General features: G+C 47.6%; 1 protein-coding gene across 2 annotated transcripts in view; it reads left to right on the top strand.

The window, feature by feature from the left end:
• The window catches only part of DYRK3 (dual specificity tyrosine phosphorylation regulated kinase 3), a 37471-nt gene extending 24390 nt beyond the window's left edge, over nucleotides 1-13081 (top strand). Inside the window, exon 6 of one of the 2 annotated variants that reach the window (XR_014263426.1) lies at nucleotides 12133-13081. The gene's annotated coding sequence lies outside the window, so the exon portion shown is untranslated. Of the gene's footprint in view, nucleotides 1-751; nucleotides 1063-12132 lie in introns of those variants that run through there. The other variant, XR_014263427.1, reaches the window with a different exon arrangement.
• The last annotated feature ends 609 nt before the right edge of the window (nucleotides 13082-13690 follow it).

The following is a 13690-nucleotide window of genomic DNA, read 5'->3' as shown; positions in this document are numbered from 1 at the left end:
TACTTTAGCGAATCATGGAAAACTCTTTCTCATTTACTTTTGACTATTTCTCTTTCATCTATTATTCAATGTCATGAACACGGAAGTTGGAAGAGTGACAATGATTGTTCCAGACTGCGTCTGTATGCTTTTTCTCTTTTGAGAATTAAGGATAAGAGCTTATCCTTTGAACCAGGTAGAATTGCTGGAACATGCTCTCCTCTGTCTCTTCAGTCTCGCCGGAGGTGACCAGTCTGTAGAGCCCTATAACTTAATATGCACAGAGCAACTGCAGGCATCCACAACGTGAGCAACCTGGAGTCTTCCAAACAAGGAGAGAGACGAGGCCAGGGATCAGCAAATCAAGGAAGAGTTGTCCTCTGCCAGGAATCAGCCTCTCAGTTTTTAATAATATTTTTAATATTCTCTTTTCAACATGACATGTCCCGCTTTCACCTTCAAACTGTGCTTCCTAAAGCCCAAGATTTTAAAAGAATTTACTTCCAAACCTGGCCTTCAACCAGAATGTGATTAGGGGTAATCCTTTCCAAGTGCCTGTCAAATTATGCCTGCTAATTTCAGTGAGAAAAGTTTTTAAGTGAACCCAACCATGTAAGGACTAAAAGCTCTCTGGTCCCTGAGAGCCATAGCCCCTGAGATAAGCCAGAGCTACAAATATATCGTCTAGACTTTGAAAGAAAGAATATGATTCTTAATATAGCTCACCAACCACTAAGTCAAGCCCAAGCTCTCATAATTTTTTCTATAACAGGAGAAGCCTGCCTGACAGTTGACTCGAAAGATTCTCACCTCTTCTGCTACCACAGAAATAAACTAAAAAGAAAGGACTCCCCTAAATCAGGCCAGATGGTGACCTGTGGCTATTTCAGCTCAGGATGTCAGCCTCTAAAGCATCAGGTTTGAATCATTTGGGATCATGGGATTCTATCATTGTTCACTTGAATCTGCTGACACACTTCCTCTGGAAAGCGCAGTTTGGCATGGATGAGTCAGTGGTTTTTTTAAATTTTATTTTATTTTAGGTTGTTTGTTTTTTAAAAAATAAAAATTGCTTTGAGAATTTTTCAGCATCTCATAACTGTTTCAAAACCAAGGCTGACAACTTTCCCAGCAGGCCCTGAGTGCTATACTCTGAAATGTTCCCAGTGTGGTAGGCAAGTTATCAATCACTGAATTTTTAGGGCTGTGCTGCAGGTACTGCCTCTCTTAACTTGACGACAATGATAGAGAAAGAAAATGCTCAAAAAAGAAAATATTGGGATGAGAAAAGAAGTGGAATGAGAAACAGCCTTGTAGAGATTCATCCTATAATATCCTTTTAGTTCCCCAGAGCATCTGTCCATAAGCTCTGGCATTGTTGTAAAGAAGGGAGATTGGGAAACAGGCGCGGTACTCAGGGGATGGCCTGCTTCCCAGAGCCCTAACAATCAGCTCTCCCATCAGGAGAGAGTTATCACATTTACTCTCCTGGGGCCTAAGCTTAGCTTAAGGATGAGGTCTGGCAAGCAGTTTAAGGAATGCAGCTTATTTGGGAAGTTTCCGGGGGTTTTTGTCTGTGGGTAACGTTAAGCTTAAGGGAACTGAGCAAATGGAAAGGGAAAGAATGTTCTTAGGGGCCCTCAGGCACCTTAGCTGCTGCCTGCTTCTGGTTGGCCCTGAGCCCTTCCTGCCCTGGCAACAGGAGCTAAGTGGACACGGAAGAACTGCCTTCTGCCACCCTTGAATTGTCCCTTGGATTCTTGAATGGGCTTCCTGCCTTATGAGAGCAGGGCCTAAAGCTAGAAAAGGACCTTCCCATAACTCACATGAAGCTGCTGCATGTTAGAAAAACTAACTTCGGCTGGAGAAACTACAGGCCAGGGGGAAGTTAAAAGAACATAGCTGTTCAGATTTCCCCATGATCTAGTACACCCCAAGCCAGGACACTCCTATGGTTTTTTTGTTCCATTTAAGGCAAAAGCTCATCAGAGCTTGGAAAAGGCAGTGAAATGGCAATGAGAGCTCAAGGTGTGTTGTCCTTTGCTTTTCAATGTCCGGGAAGGCATCAGTCCAGAGGCACATGAAGTGACAGCGGCTTGTATGTGCCAATGCCGAGGGCTGATCTTGACCTTTCTGTAGCATGCGTTTGGGTGCAATGCGCCCTGCTTGTTTACAGAGGCTGCTCAGCCCTGCCTTTGCAAGTGGCTGCTGACAGCTTCTGATGGCAAGCAGACTCAGAATACCCAATCCGAACCACCGCGGAGAATTCTTTATCATCCCTGGGGTGGAGCCCTGGCCCAAACTAAACTCACCTCTGCCTTTCTGAAGCCCGTCCATACAGGCCTTTATTGGTGCATTTATTCTTTTGACAGTGACTTATTGAGCAACTGCTGTGTGTGAGAAAAAGAGCACTCCAGTGGCACTTGTCAGGGACGGAGCGCGCCAGCAGCAACGTAGACTGTTCAGAATTTTAAAAAGCCAGGCAGTGGAGTTAGAGAAAATGCCAAGTTATCTACAGTCCGTTCTGGTTTTAAAATTTGAATAAATCTGCAAGTGAATGGGGTGGGAAGGGGAGAGAGTTTCAGAAGAGAATGTTCTGAGTCTGCCGAGAGTTGGAGTCTTGTGTTCGGAGCTGCAGGCGGAGGAGAAAAGATGGTGTAGAGACACGCTATCCCCTTGCTACGTCGCTCTCACTTCCCTCTGTTTCTGACCTTGAAGATGAGACGGGGTCACCCTCGGGGTTTCTCCGACATGATTTCAGGTCAGGGGTGTGAGTCTTGCTGTTCCCTCCTCAAACATCCATTCTATTTCTAAGTTGCCATCCACAGCAACCCCGGGAGAGGAGGAAACGGCAGGCACCAGACTTCCCGACCTCTCTTGCCTCTCTCTCCTTTATTTCCCTCGACAATGAGCTGGCTTGCGTTGCTGTTTTCTCTGGTTGCTAAATCAACATTCTTTACTTCTGTCCCATCATCAAACCCCGTCTGAGCCCAAGACTGAGGTGAATACATGGGATGGAGTCAGGAACTTCATCCCTGAGATCCTCTCCTACAGTTTTCGAGCAGCCGTCCCACACTGTCCTGGTGCCAGCGCCCTCTCAGTAAACCCTCTTCATCCAGGAGTCCCTTTCCTCTCCCTGAAACCCAGAGTCACTCTCTGCTTTAAAATGTCAGAGCGATTTCCAGGCAAAGCAGCATGAGTGAGAGGGAGAAGTCTCCAGACCTCTCTAGGAGACCACAGGTGCTTCCCCTTGATCCTGCTAAAATAAGGGTCCAGGGTTTCCGCGGTGGATCTTCCTGCAGGGACAACTGTTTCCCAACTGCTGTGTCACACCCGACACCCCTACTACCTCAACCTGGCAGCTGCATGTCAAAGAGAGAGTAATCCCTCCGTTCTTGATTTATTCCCAGCCTTAAATTCTACTACATCCAGAGGAGAGAGGTGCAACTTTAGCTGGGAAAGCCTGGGTGGGGCCGAGGCTGAGAGCTCCTCAACCGCAGAGTCACAGTTTGTAAAGTCAGAAGCTGGAGCCCCGGGCTCTGGGAGTGTCCTCTCCCTGCCCCCAGCTGTGTGTTCTGCAGGGGCTTCCCCAGCGGGCACCAGGTCCCCCCTACCACCTTCTCTTCATTCTTTCAGTAAATGAATGTGCCAGGCAGTGTGCTGGGCGATTCACACGTGATTAAGACATTTGTCCTTGCTCTCAAATTCAGTGGAAAGTTAGACTCTGGTGAAGAACCGACATACAATGGGATACATACGATGATAGACGCGGACTAGATGCCCTGTGGAGTCTCCTCCTGCCCATCCCCCCCACCAAAAGACGAAGGGTAGGGGTGGAGGTCAGCAAAGGGTTTTTGTGGCGACTGCCCCGTCCATCACTAGCCATGACCATTTCCCCCACCGACCACCCACTATGTACGAGGCCTCCTGCCTCGGTGATCATGGGTGAATGGTGCCCAGGCTCTGCGAAACTGAAAATGTGGGAGGCCGAGGCCCAGACTGGAGAGAGCAAATACCCACGTCCCTCTGGTGAGCAGCAGAGCCAAGGTTTGGAGCCAGACTCTCCACTGCTGCTATCGAAAAACCATGCCCCATTCAACACCCGGCCTCCATGCACTGTTTACACTGCACTCCCAGCAACCCTCCTTCCCCAGTCCCCATCCAACTCCCCAGAGGTGCCAAAATGGGGGGGGGGGTTATTTTTACCGACAGGGTTGGGAAAGGGGCAAAGGCTGAGGCTGGGGCAGTTCAGTGGCGCCAGCTGAGGCTTAAATACAATGAAAAAGCCCCACCCTGCCAGCTCTGCCTGAAGAGAACCCAGCAGGAAATAAATAGCGCTGTGTGCCCTGCCTGGAGGGCTGGCCTGCATATGTCTGCCTGGACGAAAGCCAGTCACATGAGCTGAAGCTGGTTAAAAAGAGCTCCGGTAATCTCCCGGCTCAAGTGTCTCCTCTGGCATGGGGAGCTATGTGGGCAAGGGTGCCAGCTCTTCTTCACGGGGCCTGGGTGGAAAGGGAGGAGCAGGGGGAAGGGGCAATTCGGGCCAGGGAGAGAGCCAGCCAGTGGGCCTTGACTCCAGGCAAAACCATCAGTCCGCAGGTCCTGGCACTGGGACAGGGTGATAAGTCTGGTGAGGGCTGTGTGGATGGAGAAGTCGAAGGGAGAAACGCTTGGCAAAAGTTCCCTGATCAAGTCTTAATATGGCCAAAGCCGCTGTTGCCAGCATACCCCTTGCCCCCTGACATGTGTGCGCACACCGCCCCACCCACTGTATAACTTTTCTCTCCTGTAGCTTTGTCCTCCTGCATGCATTCCTGCCCCACCTGCAACCCCCCCAGCTCAGAATGTCAGCATCCGTCTCCCTTCAGCAGTGCACCTGACCCTGCTCCCTTCTCCCGCCCACCGGCTCCTGTGACACAGGCTGGTGGCTGCTTCTCTCCAGGCCTCAGTTTCCCTCCAGGCTGCATGTTTCAGATCTGGTCCTCAGGGCTCTCCAGGCAAACTAGGGCAGCACACAGAGAGGCTCCCGAGAGAAGAGTTTTTACTCTGGAACTGATCTTTTACTGAAGTCCCTGAACTAGGTGAAATGATTCAGCAAGCGCAGGACCTTCTTGTTCAGATCTGAGTTCCCTGAGATGTTGGGGAACCTTGAGCCAAGAGACTCATTTGCTCAGATCCTCCTGGTGAGCAAACACCTTGTGTAGAATGGCTGGAAGCGTGCAGCCCCATCGCAGTGGGGTGGCTGGATAGCAGCCTGGGGATCACAAGGAGACAAAACTTGTTCTCTGCAGGACCACATGGTGCTGCGGAATGGGGAGGCCAAGGGAACGGCTTGACCTCGAGGAGCATGAATAGGGTGATGGCCTGGGGGTGGGCAGGCGGGGCTCACTCAGCAGCTCTGGAGATTCTTACTGACTAGATGGTTGATTGTTCAAGGGGAAAATCGGGACCTCACCCCCCCCAAAAAAACCCACTCCCAGTTAGCAAATCTAACTGGTCCAGAAAAACACTGACCACATAGGGAGGCAACAGGATCATTTGTGATTTCAAGAACAATTCTGGAACTCCAAACTCCGTATAGATTTCTCCTAAGGTTGGGGCCAGATGCCCGCATTCTCTGGCTGGAAAATTTATGAAATCGGTGGGGGATTGGGACATATGCAGAAACATCTAAGTTCTTGTAATTAATACATTTGCTTCTGAGCCAACTTCAGGCGCCAATGTAGAACAGGCATCTGGAGAAGCCTGATAGGCACCAAGCTACACATGAGGATGAAAAAGTTTCCTATGGACACTGGGTCCAGTCCCCACTCAAAAACGGAGGAATTGGGGAGAGTCTGATGAAGAGGCCACTTACAAAATGTGGACAAGTTTATAGGAAACTCTTAAGGGACAGTGAAGCACACAAGGCATAGCCTCACGGCCAAGAGAACCTTAGAGAACATGGCTGTGGATGAGGCTGCAGGAGAGGCCCCTCTACAGGAGGCCCTTAGTAGAGGAGGGTGGCCCTGCCAACCTCTGGCCAGAAAGGAGGAACCAAGGGGACAAATATGCTGCCGTCTCCTCTCACTCCTGTGCCTCCGTTGACCAAACCTAACCAAAGCCAAAGGACGAGAGAGTCTGACTGGTGCAGTCCCAAAAGGCCAACTCTCTGGGGCACAGAGCACAGTGGAGAAGGCTGGGGAGTGGATCCAGAGGGGCAGAGTAGGTACAACAGTCTCCATGATCCTAAGCAGGCAATTTCATCAGCATCAATAAACATTTTTGGAGCATAGAACATGCACCAGCACTGTGCCACCCACTGGGGGTAAAACTTCAAGAACCTGGGACTCCTGGGGAGGCAGGAGCAGGAGTGTTCAGGGAAGCCTTCTTGGAGGAAGTGGGAATGTGAGATGGAGCTCGGAAGAGAGGTGAGACAAGGGCTGGGAGTTCTTTCCTTCTGGGAGCAGAATGCCACTTTGCAACTGGATCCGTCCCAAGGTCAAGTTTCAGATCTTCCATCCCTGAGATTTTACATCCTAGCCATGGCCAAAGACGCCCACCTGACCGGGGCTGTCTTAGTCCACACGTTACTTCTCATCTCCCCTGGGAAGGATCAATTTGCCGAACTGTTTATTTTCCCCCTGGGGTTTCTGAGGACAGGTTTCTCCACTTCCAAGAGTGATGTCCTAATTCATCAAGCAATTCATCAATAAAAATTCACTTGGACTTCCCTGGTGGCGCAGTGGTTAAGAATCCACCTGCCAGGGCTTCCCTGGTGGCTCAGTGGTTGAGAAACTGCCTGCCAATGCAGGGGACACGGGTTCGAGCCCTGGTCTGGGAAGATCCCACATGCCGCGGAGCAACTAGACCCGTGAGCCACAACTACTGAGCCTGCACGCCTGGAGCCTGTGCTCCGCAACAAGAGAGGCCGCGACAGTGGGAGGCCTGCGCACCGCAATGAAGAGTGGCCCCCACTCGCCGCAACTAGAGAAAGCCCTCACACAGAAACGAAGACCCAACACAGACAAAAAAATAATAAATAAATAAATAAATTAATTAATTAATTAAAAAAAAAAAAATCCACCTGCCAACGCAGGGGACATGGGTTCGATCCCTGGTCTGGGAAGATCCCACATGCCACAGAGCAACTAAGCCCGTGCACCATAACCACTGAGCCCGCCGTGCTGCAACTACTGAAGCCCACGCACCTAGAGCCTGTGCTCCGCAGCAAGAGAAGCCACTGCAATGAGAAGCCCACACACTGCAACAAAGAGTAGCCCCTGCTCGCCGCAACTAGAGAAAGCCCGCACCCAGCAATGAAGACCCAATGCAGCCAAAAATAAATAAATAAAAATAAAATAAAATAATATTAGATGATCAGGAAAACTAAAGGGAAAAAAACACATTGTTTTTTAAAAAAAAAACTCACTGAACCCCATGCTGCAAGTACGGGTGAATAAAACACACTCCTTGTCCTCAGGAGGTCATATTTTACACAGAACAGAGACATGTAAAAAAATTATTAGAATGTGTTTGACAGGAGGTTTCATGGAGGTATGATCCAAGTTCTAGGGAAGCACAGCAGAGAAAGTGACTAATTCCTGGAGGTGTTAAAAAAAGACTTCAGAGAGGTAATATTTGCACTGCAAGTCCATTAATGAGTAGAATTTGCTAGGCTGAGAAGGGAATTCCTGGCAGAGGACTTGAAGTGTGTTGAGACAGCAAGAGGTGAAAAGGGATGGTGAAAAACTCAGGATGGCTAGTGTATAAGATGGCAGGAATTGAATCTGGTGAAAAAGGTTTGGGCTGGTTTAAAGGGACATTAGGAGTACAGTTAAGGATTTTGTCAGTTAGGCAGACAAATAAGGAACCAAAGGATGTTTTAATGTAGAGAAGTAATATGACGAGTTTTCTTTTTGGAAAGAAAGTAATTTTCTGGAAGGAAACAGTATTTGTTCAAATGCAGGTAATGGAATGTGAGCTAGGGGTCAGGTACCCCTGCTCCCACCCCACATCCTACCCCCCGCACCCTCCCCGACTCCTGCCATTTTTCTGCAGAGACCCATCTTTATTTGGTCTGCTGTTGCTGCTCTGACTTTGCAACAAATAAGCCAAATAAATCAGCTTGTTTCTTCTAGGACAATGTGGGATGAGAATACCCAAGAAGATATTTCCCCTTCTTTCAGATTCTATCCCATCCCCTAATTTGATGACCCAGGGAATGGGATGGAACCTTAACTGGAACAGCCAGCCTATGGGACTTAGGACCTGACAATCCTAGAATAACCAGCCAACCCCAGAGCTTTTCAGCCTCCCTGTGGTTCCTTCCAAACTTTGTGGCTATTCCTCCAGGTCTTAGCTGAAAAAAACACCAAAAATAGGCCAGCTCTTTTCAATTTAATTAGCCATTCCTCTGAGGACATCAGATGGAATGAAGCAGAGACAGATGCATTGGGGGCAAGGAGGGGTGGGAGTCGATGTTAAATGGGGTTGTCTCACGAGCCCAAACTCACCTCCACAAAGGGTGCCTCTTAAAGCAAGGAGCCCAAGAGGCAGATGAAGAGGCTTCAGCCCTCGGGCTCACAGGCAGGGGTCTGTTGCTCTCAGGCCTGGTCTGAGAGGTGGCCAGAGGATGGAAGCCGGTACCTGGGTCTCCTGGGCAGGAGGAGGAAGCCGCCTCCCTCCACAGGGGCTAATGCACAGTTGGCCTGCCCCGAGGGGGCTCATCTGCCCTCACCTGGCTCCTGTCTCGGTGGCTGTAGGCAGCCCACACTGAGAGCCTTGTGACACAGCCAGGCGCGGTGCTGGAGTTTATTTCTGGAGCTCTTTAAGAGTGGGGGAAACACCCAGCTGTCTGGGACCAGATGATCCCTGCAGTGCCTTCCTTATCTAAGAGTGAGGTTTGATAAGTAAAAGCAGGCAGCTCTGGGGCAAGGGAGAGCTAAAATGACCCTTAGAGCCTTAGGGGGTCTCACCCTTAGCAAGTAGTACCTTCTCAGCACTGCAGAGACCACCGATGTGGAGCAACTGCCCCCTCTGGTGGTGAGTACAGGGATAAAGTTACACTGCCCCCTCTGGTGGTGAGTGAAGGGATAAAGCCACTTCACCCTCTACCTTGGTACGCAGCCGCTTCTTCTAAGCTCCAAAAAAAAAAAAAAAAAAAAAAAAGGATAACTGGAGAGTCCCTCTAGCTTCCTCTCCATCTCCTGATTGCAGTTATGTCTCCTAGCCAGGATCTTCTTTCAATTTTACAGATTGACATATTTAGTGGAAAAAACACTGGAGCTATGTATGCTGTGACTAGCAGCCTGGTTCCAATGAGAACATGGAGTCACTTTTCCTTTTTGCTCCACGGAGGAAAAGAAACTACCTGTTTGTAACTTTAGTCAAGCCTAGCACTTTCCATATTTGTAACGTGGAGGTGATGGAGACACTGCCTGCCCACCCTCCAGAGGGGCCACTGCCTCTCCTAGTGTCGCAGGTGGGGAGTGGGGAGTCACTGTATGTATGGGGAAGGGGGGCACTTCCTGATCCTGGGACCCAGTTAGTCCCATTGCTGGTGTGGTCTTCCGTGTTGGAAGCTGGCCGTCACTCCAGCCTGGACCAAGACACCCCACATGGCTCAGCCCCTCGTGGCTGCCAGGCTCCTTGCATCCTGGTCAGGAAGTCACTTTTTCCAGCTGCCCAGGGCTGCCTGCCATGGAAGGTCAGAGTGACCTGGTGATTGTGGTGCTCAGGCTGGAAAGACAAAGTCCTGGGTCTATTTTGTTGTTACTGTTGTCACTTAGTCTGTATGATTTACAATTATTTTTAGGAACCTTACTGCACGTTTTTAAAATGTGCACTGTGACTCTATCTATCAGGCACTGGATGCTGTTGGTGGGAAACAAGCCAGAAGAATAAATTCTATGCTTCAACTATGGTTGTGACTCTTTCCATGTATAAATTAATGGAGCTTTTGCTACTGTTTCTCCCCTTCCTTCCTCCCTCCCTCCCTTCCTTCCTTTTGGTACTGATAGCTCAAAACTAAAATGAATTGAGTGCATGAATGCTCTGAATGGTTAATTCTTTGGATAGGTGTACATTTAGGAGCAATGTTGCAAAGTGTGTTTCAAGATTATTTTCAAGACTTTATTTTGCCAAGTGTACTTTAAATTTTTTTATTGTGATAAGATGTATATATCATGAAATTTACAATGTTAACCATTTTTAAAGTGTATAATTCTGTGGCATTAAAGGACATTTATAATGCTGTGCAACTACCACCACTATCCATCTCCACAACTTTTTCATGATCCCCAAAAGAAACTCTATACCAGGCCTCTTTTTAACACTGGACCCTGGAAGAGACTGCTAGAGTCCAGTTTGACCACTGAACTTCTTGGTGACTCTCCCTTCTACTGTTCTTCCTAGCCTGGGCAGAAAAGTAGTGTCCACCATGTTCTGGCCTCTTCCCCAGTGGCAATTCATCAGATATGGACAACAGCAGAGAAAGAAGCTATGGCTGCCTTGCTTTCCTACAATTGCAGAATTCTGTAACCAGAAGAGACCCCTAGAGGTCTTTTGAACACCCCTCCCCAAAGCAGAACCACAGCTAACCTACAGCCTACCTCTGTGTCTGACATATAATGGCTCAAATAAAATTTGTTTAATGAATGAATGAGCCTGTACAGATAGATCACTATCCTTGGAAAGGAGACTTCATGGGCTTTTCATGGTCATAGGGAGATGACAAGGCATGTGCTTTAGGGTCAGAAAGATCTGGGTTCAAGTGCTGGCTCTGTCCCTTACAAAATATGCAGCTAGGTTTTTCTTTGTTAGGTCACAAATGGGAATAATTCTTAACTTATGGTGTGAGGCCTGAATGAGGCAATGTATATGACGTATTTTACCTTAGAGTAGGTAGAAGTTCAATTACGCTAATTCTCTTTCCCTTCCACCTACGAGAGGATCTCACAGATGCATTTCCAGAAATGACTTTCTCCTTTTTGATTCCATTTCTTTTTTTTTTTTTAATTAATTAATTAATTAATTTTTGGCTGTGTTGGGTCTTCGTTTCTGTGCGAGGGCTTTCTCCAGTTGTGGCGAGCGGGGGCCACTCTTCATCGCGGTGCGCGGGCCTCTTACTGTCGCGGCCTCTCCCGTGACGGAGCACAGGCTTCAGACGCGCAGGCTCAGTAGTTGTGGCTCATGGGCCCAGTTGCTCCGCGGCATGTGGGATCCTCCCAGACCAGGGCTCGAACCCGTGTCCCCTGCATTGGCAGGCAGTTTCTCAACCACTGCGCCACCAGGGAAGCCCTCCATTTCTTATTGGCTCCTTTTTTGTTAGATCCTAAGAAGGAGCATCTTCCCCATCTTCCCCATTGTCTGAGCTCTGACCTCAGCCTTTTAAAGTTGGGATTTTAATAATGAGAAACCATGAAAGGGGAAAGTTACTTTCCCCTTATCTGACATTGAGCCTCCCGATTTCTATTTTATTGGATATGGTTGTTGTGATTTATTTGTTCATGTTACGCGTTTTTTCTCTCCTTCCACCCACCCCCATACAAAATTACCCACACAGGCCACTCCTCTCATCCTTTAAACTAAACTTTCACATCTTTTACTATTCCCAAATCCAAAAACTTGGTTCCATTCCCCTGGGACAGAGGACATAGGGCTTATTATGGGCCCCAGGTTTTAATAGTAACAAGATCCTATCAATCATTCATCGGAGGCAATGCAGTTATATGGCTCCTGCAGTGAGTTTGCTGGGGAAGGGAAGAGGAGAAAGGGGGCAGGTGTCAGGGAGAGGCAGGCCTGAGGGCCAAGGATACTTAAATGTGTTACAGGATCAGGAGAAAGAGTCAGTTGAGTGGGAGTGGGGCAAATACTGTCAGTTACCTACTCAAAACCCATACCCCTTTTTCTTCCCTTGGGGAGGGCTCCTCCCTCCGGGCAGGGGAGGAGTTGGAGGAATTCCACTGCCTCTCTCCAGTGATTGGTTGAGGATGAGCATGTGACCCACTTCTGGCCAATGAGATATAAGGGGGAATCTGTGGAGGTCCTCTGGAAATATGTTTTCCCATGATAAATAAGACAGTCACAGGAGGAAAAAAAAAAAAAAAAGCCTTTAAAAATTTAAAATTTATTTGTATTCTCTTTTTCACTCCTGCCTCTTTCCTTGCTCAGTTGAACCATGTCCTCTGAGGATGAGAAGCTTGGAGCTGCTGCAGCCTCCTTGGAACAGTGAAGGGATGAGCTAGCTGGAGGGTGACATCCCGTCTGCTGAAGATGGCAATACAGGGGGATGGTAGGACATGGATCCTTGATGGTACTTGACGACTTTGTTGAGCTGCTGAGAAACCTGAGATCACCTCTGTCAGGTCTTATTAAGAAACTGTTACCTGCTTTATGGGTTAAGCCACTGCTAGTTACCTTTCCAGCTGAGTTCATCCTTACTGATATGGGGAGGTTGTTATATTCTGTACCCAAGGTAATTTAGGTTGGTCTTAAAATGGGATCAGGGTACCAGTAAAACTTTTAAAGATGTCGAAGTGAAGCATCTCTGATTGGGGCTTCTTCCCTAAAGTAGCAGTCAAGACCATCACTCTTTAAAACAATCCTGAGTTGCCGATTACTTTGTGATGGGTAGTGAAGATTATGGAAGTCATATCTCTTCACCTTTCTGCTTGAAGCCAGGCTAAACAAGCCTACATCTACAGTTCTAAGCAAGAAACGTCAGTTAGCCCTCTCCATGGCTTCTAGTGCTTTTTGGTCATTCTTGATCCACTGGGAGGTAGATTTTCCTAACCTTTCCAATTGGCCACATTTTGATCATAATAGGAGACAAGACTTTGGACGTCATGCTTTCCTCTGGAATTTAGACAGAAGAGCAGTGCTCTCTTGATTGAGAGTTCAGGAGGCTGGGTTCCAGTCCAGAACATGGGCCTAAAGGAAAAGGAGAGATGTGCAAAGGAGGCATTGCAGAAGTAGCCAGAAGGCACAGGCTGCTTTTCTCAGGGCTACTGAGGAATGTATAGGTGACTGGGAATAGAATACCCACCCTGGAGAAATGTACAACTTAGGGGAGAGAAAGTTCTCGAAAGTAACTAATAAAAGCCTAAGCGTTTCTATTTCATTTATTTCTGCTCTGATCTTTATGATTTCTTTTCTTCTACTGACTTTGGGTTTTCTTTGTTCTTCTTTCTCTAGTTGTTTTAAGTGTAGGGTTAGATTGTTTATTTGAGATTTTTCTTGTTTCTTGAGGTGAGATTGTATTGCTATAAACTTCCCTCTTAGAACTGCTTTTGCTGCGTCCCATAGGTTTTGGGTCGTCGTGTTTTCATAGCAAAGATTAATAAAACTAAAAGCCGGTTCTTTGAGAAGATAAACAAAATTGATAAACCCTTAGCCAGACTCATCAAGAAAAAAAGGGAGAGGACGCAAATCAATAAAATTAGAAATGAAAAAGGAGAAATCACAACTGACACTGCAGAAATACAAAGGATTATAAGAGACTACTACAAACAACTATATGCCAATAAACTGGACAACCATGAAGAAATGGACAAATTCCTGGAAAGGTACTACTTTCCAAGACTGAACCAGGAAGAATTAGAAAATATAAACAGACCTATCACAAGTAATGGAATTGAAACCATAATTCAAAATCTTCCAACAAACAAAAGTCCAGGACCAGATGGCTTCACAGGAGAATTCTATCAAACATTTAGAGAACAGCTAACTC

This window comes from Balaenoptera physalus (genome assembly GCF_965194825.1).
Source record: "Balaenoptera physalus genome assembly, chromosome: 1".
NCBI classification, from domain to species: Eukaryota; Metazoa; Chordata; class Mammalia; order Artiodactyla; family Balaenopteridae; genus Balaenoptera; species Balaenoptera physalus.
The sequence above is the reverse complement of the archived record's forward strand: the minus strand, read 5'-3'. Positions and strand labels throughout refer to the sequence as shown.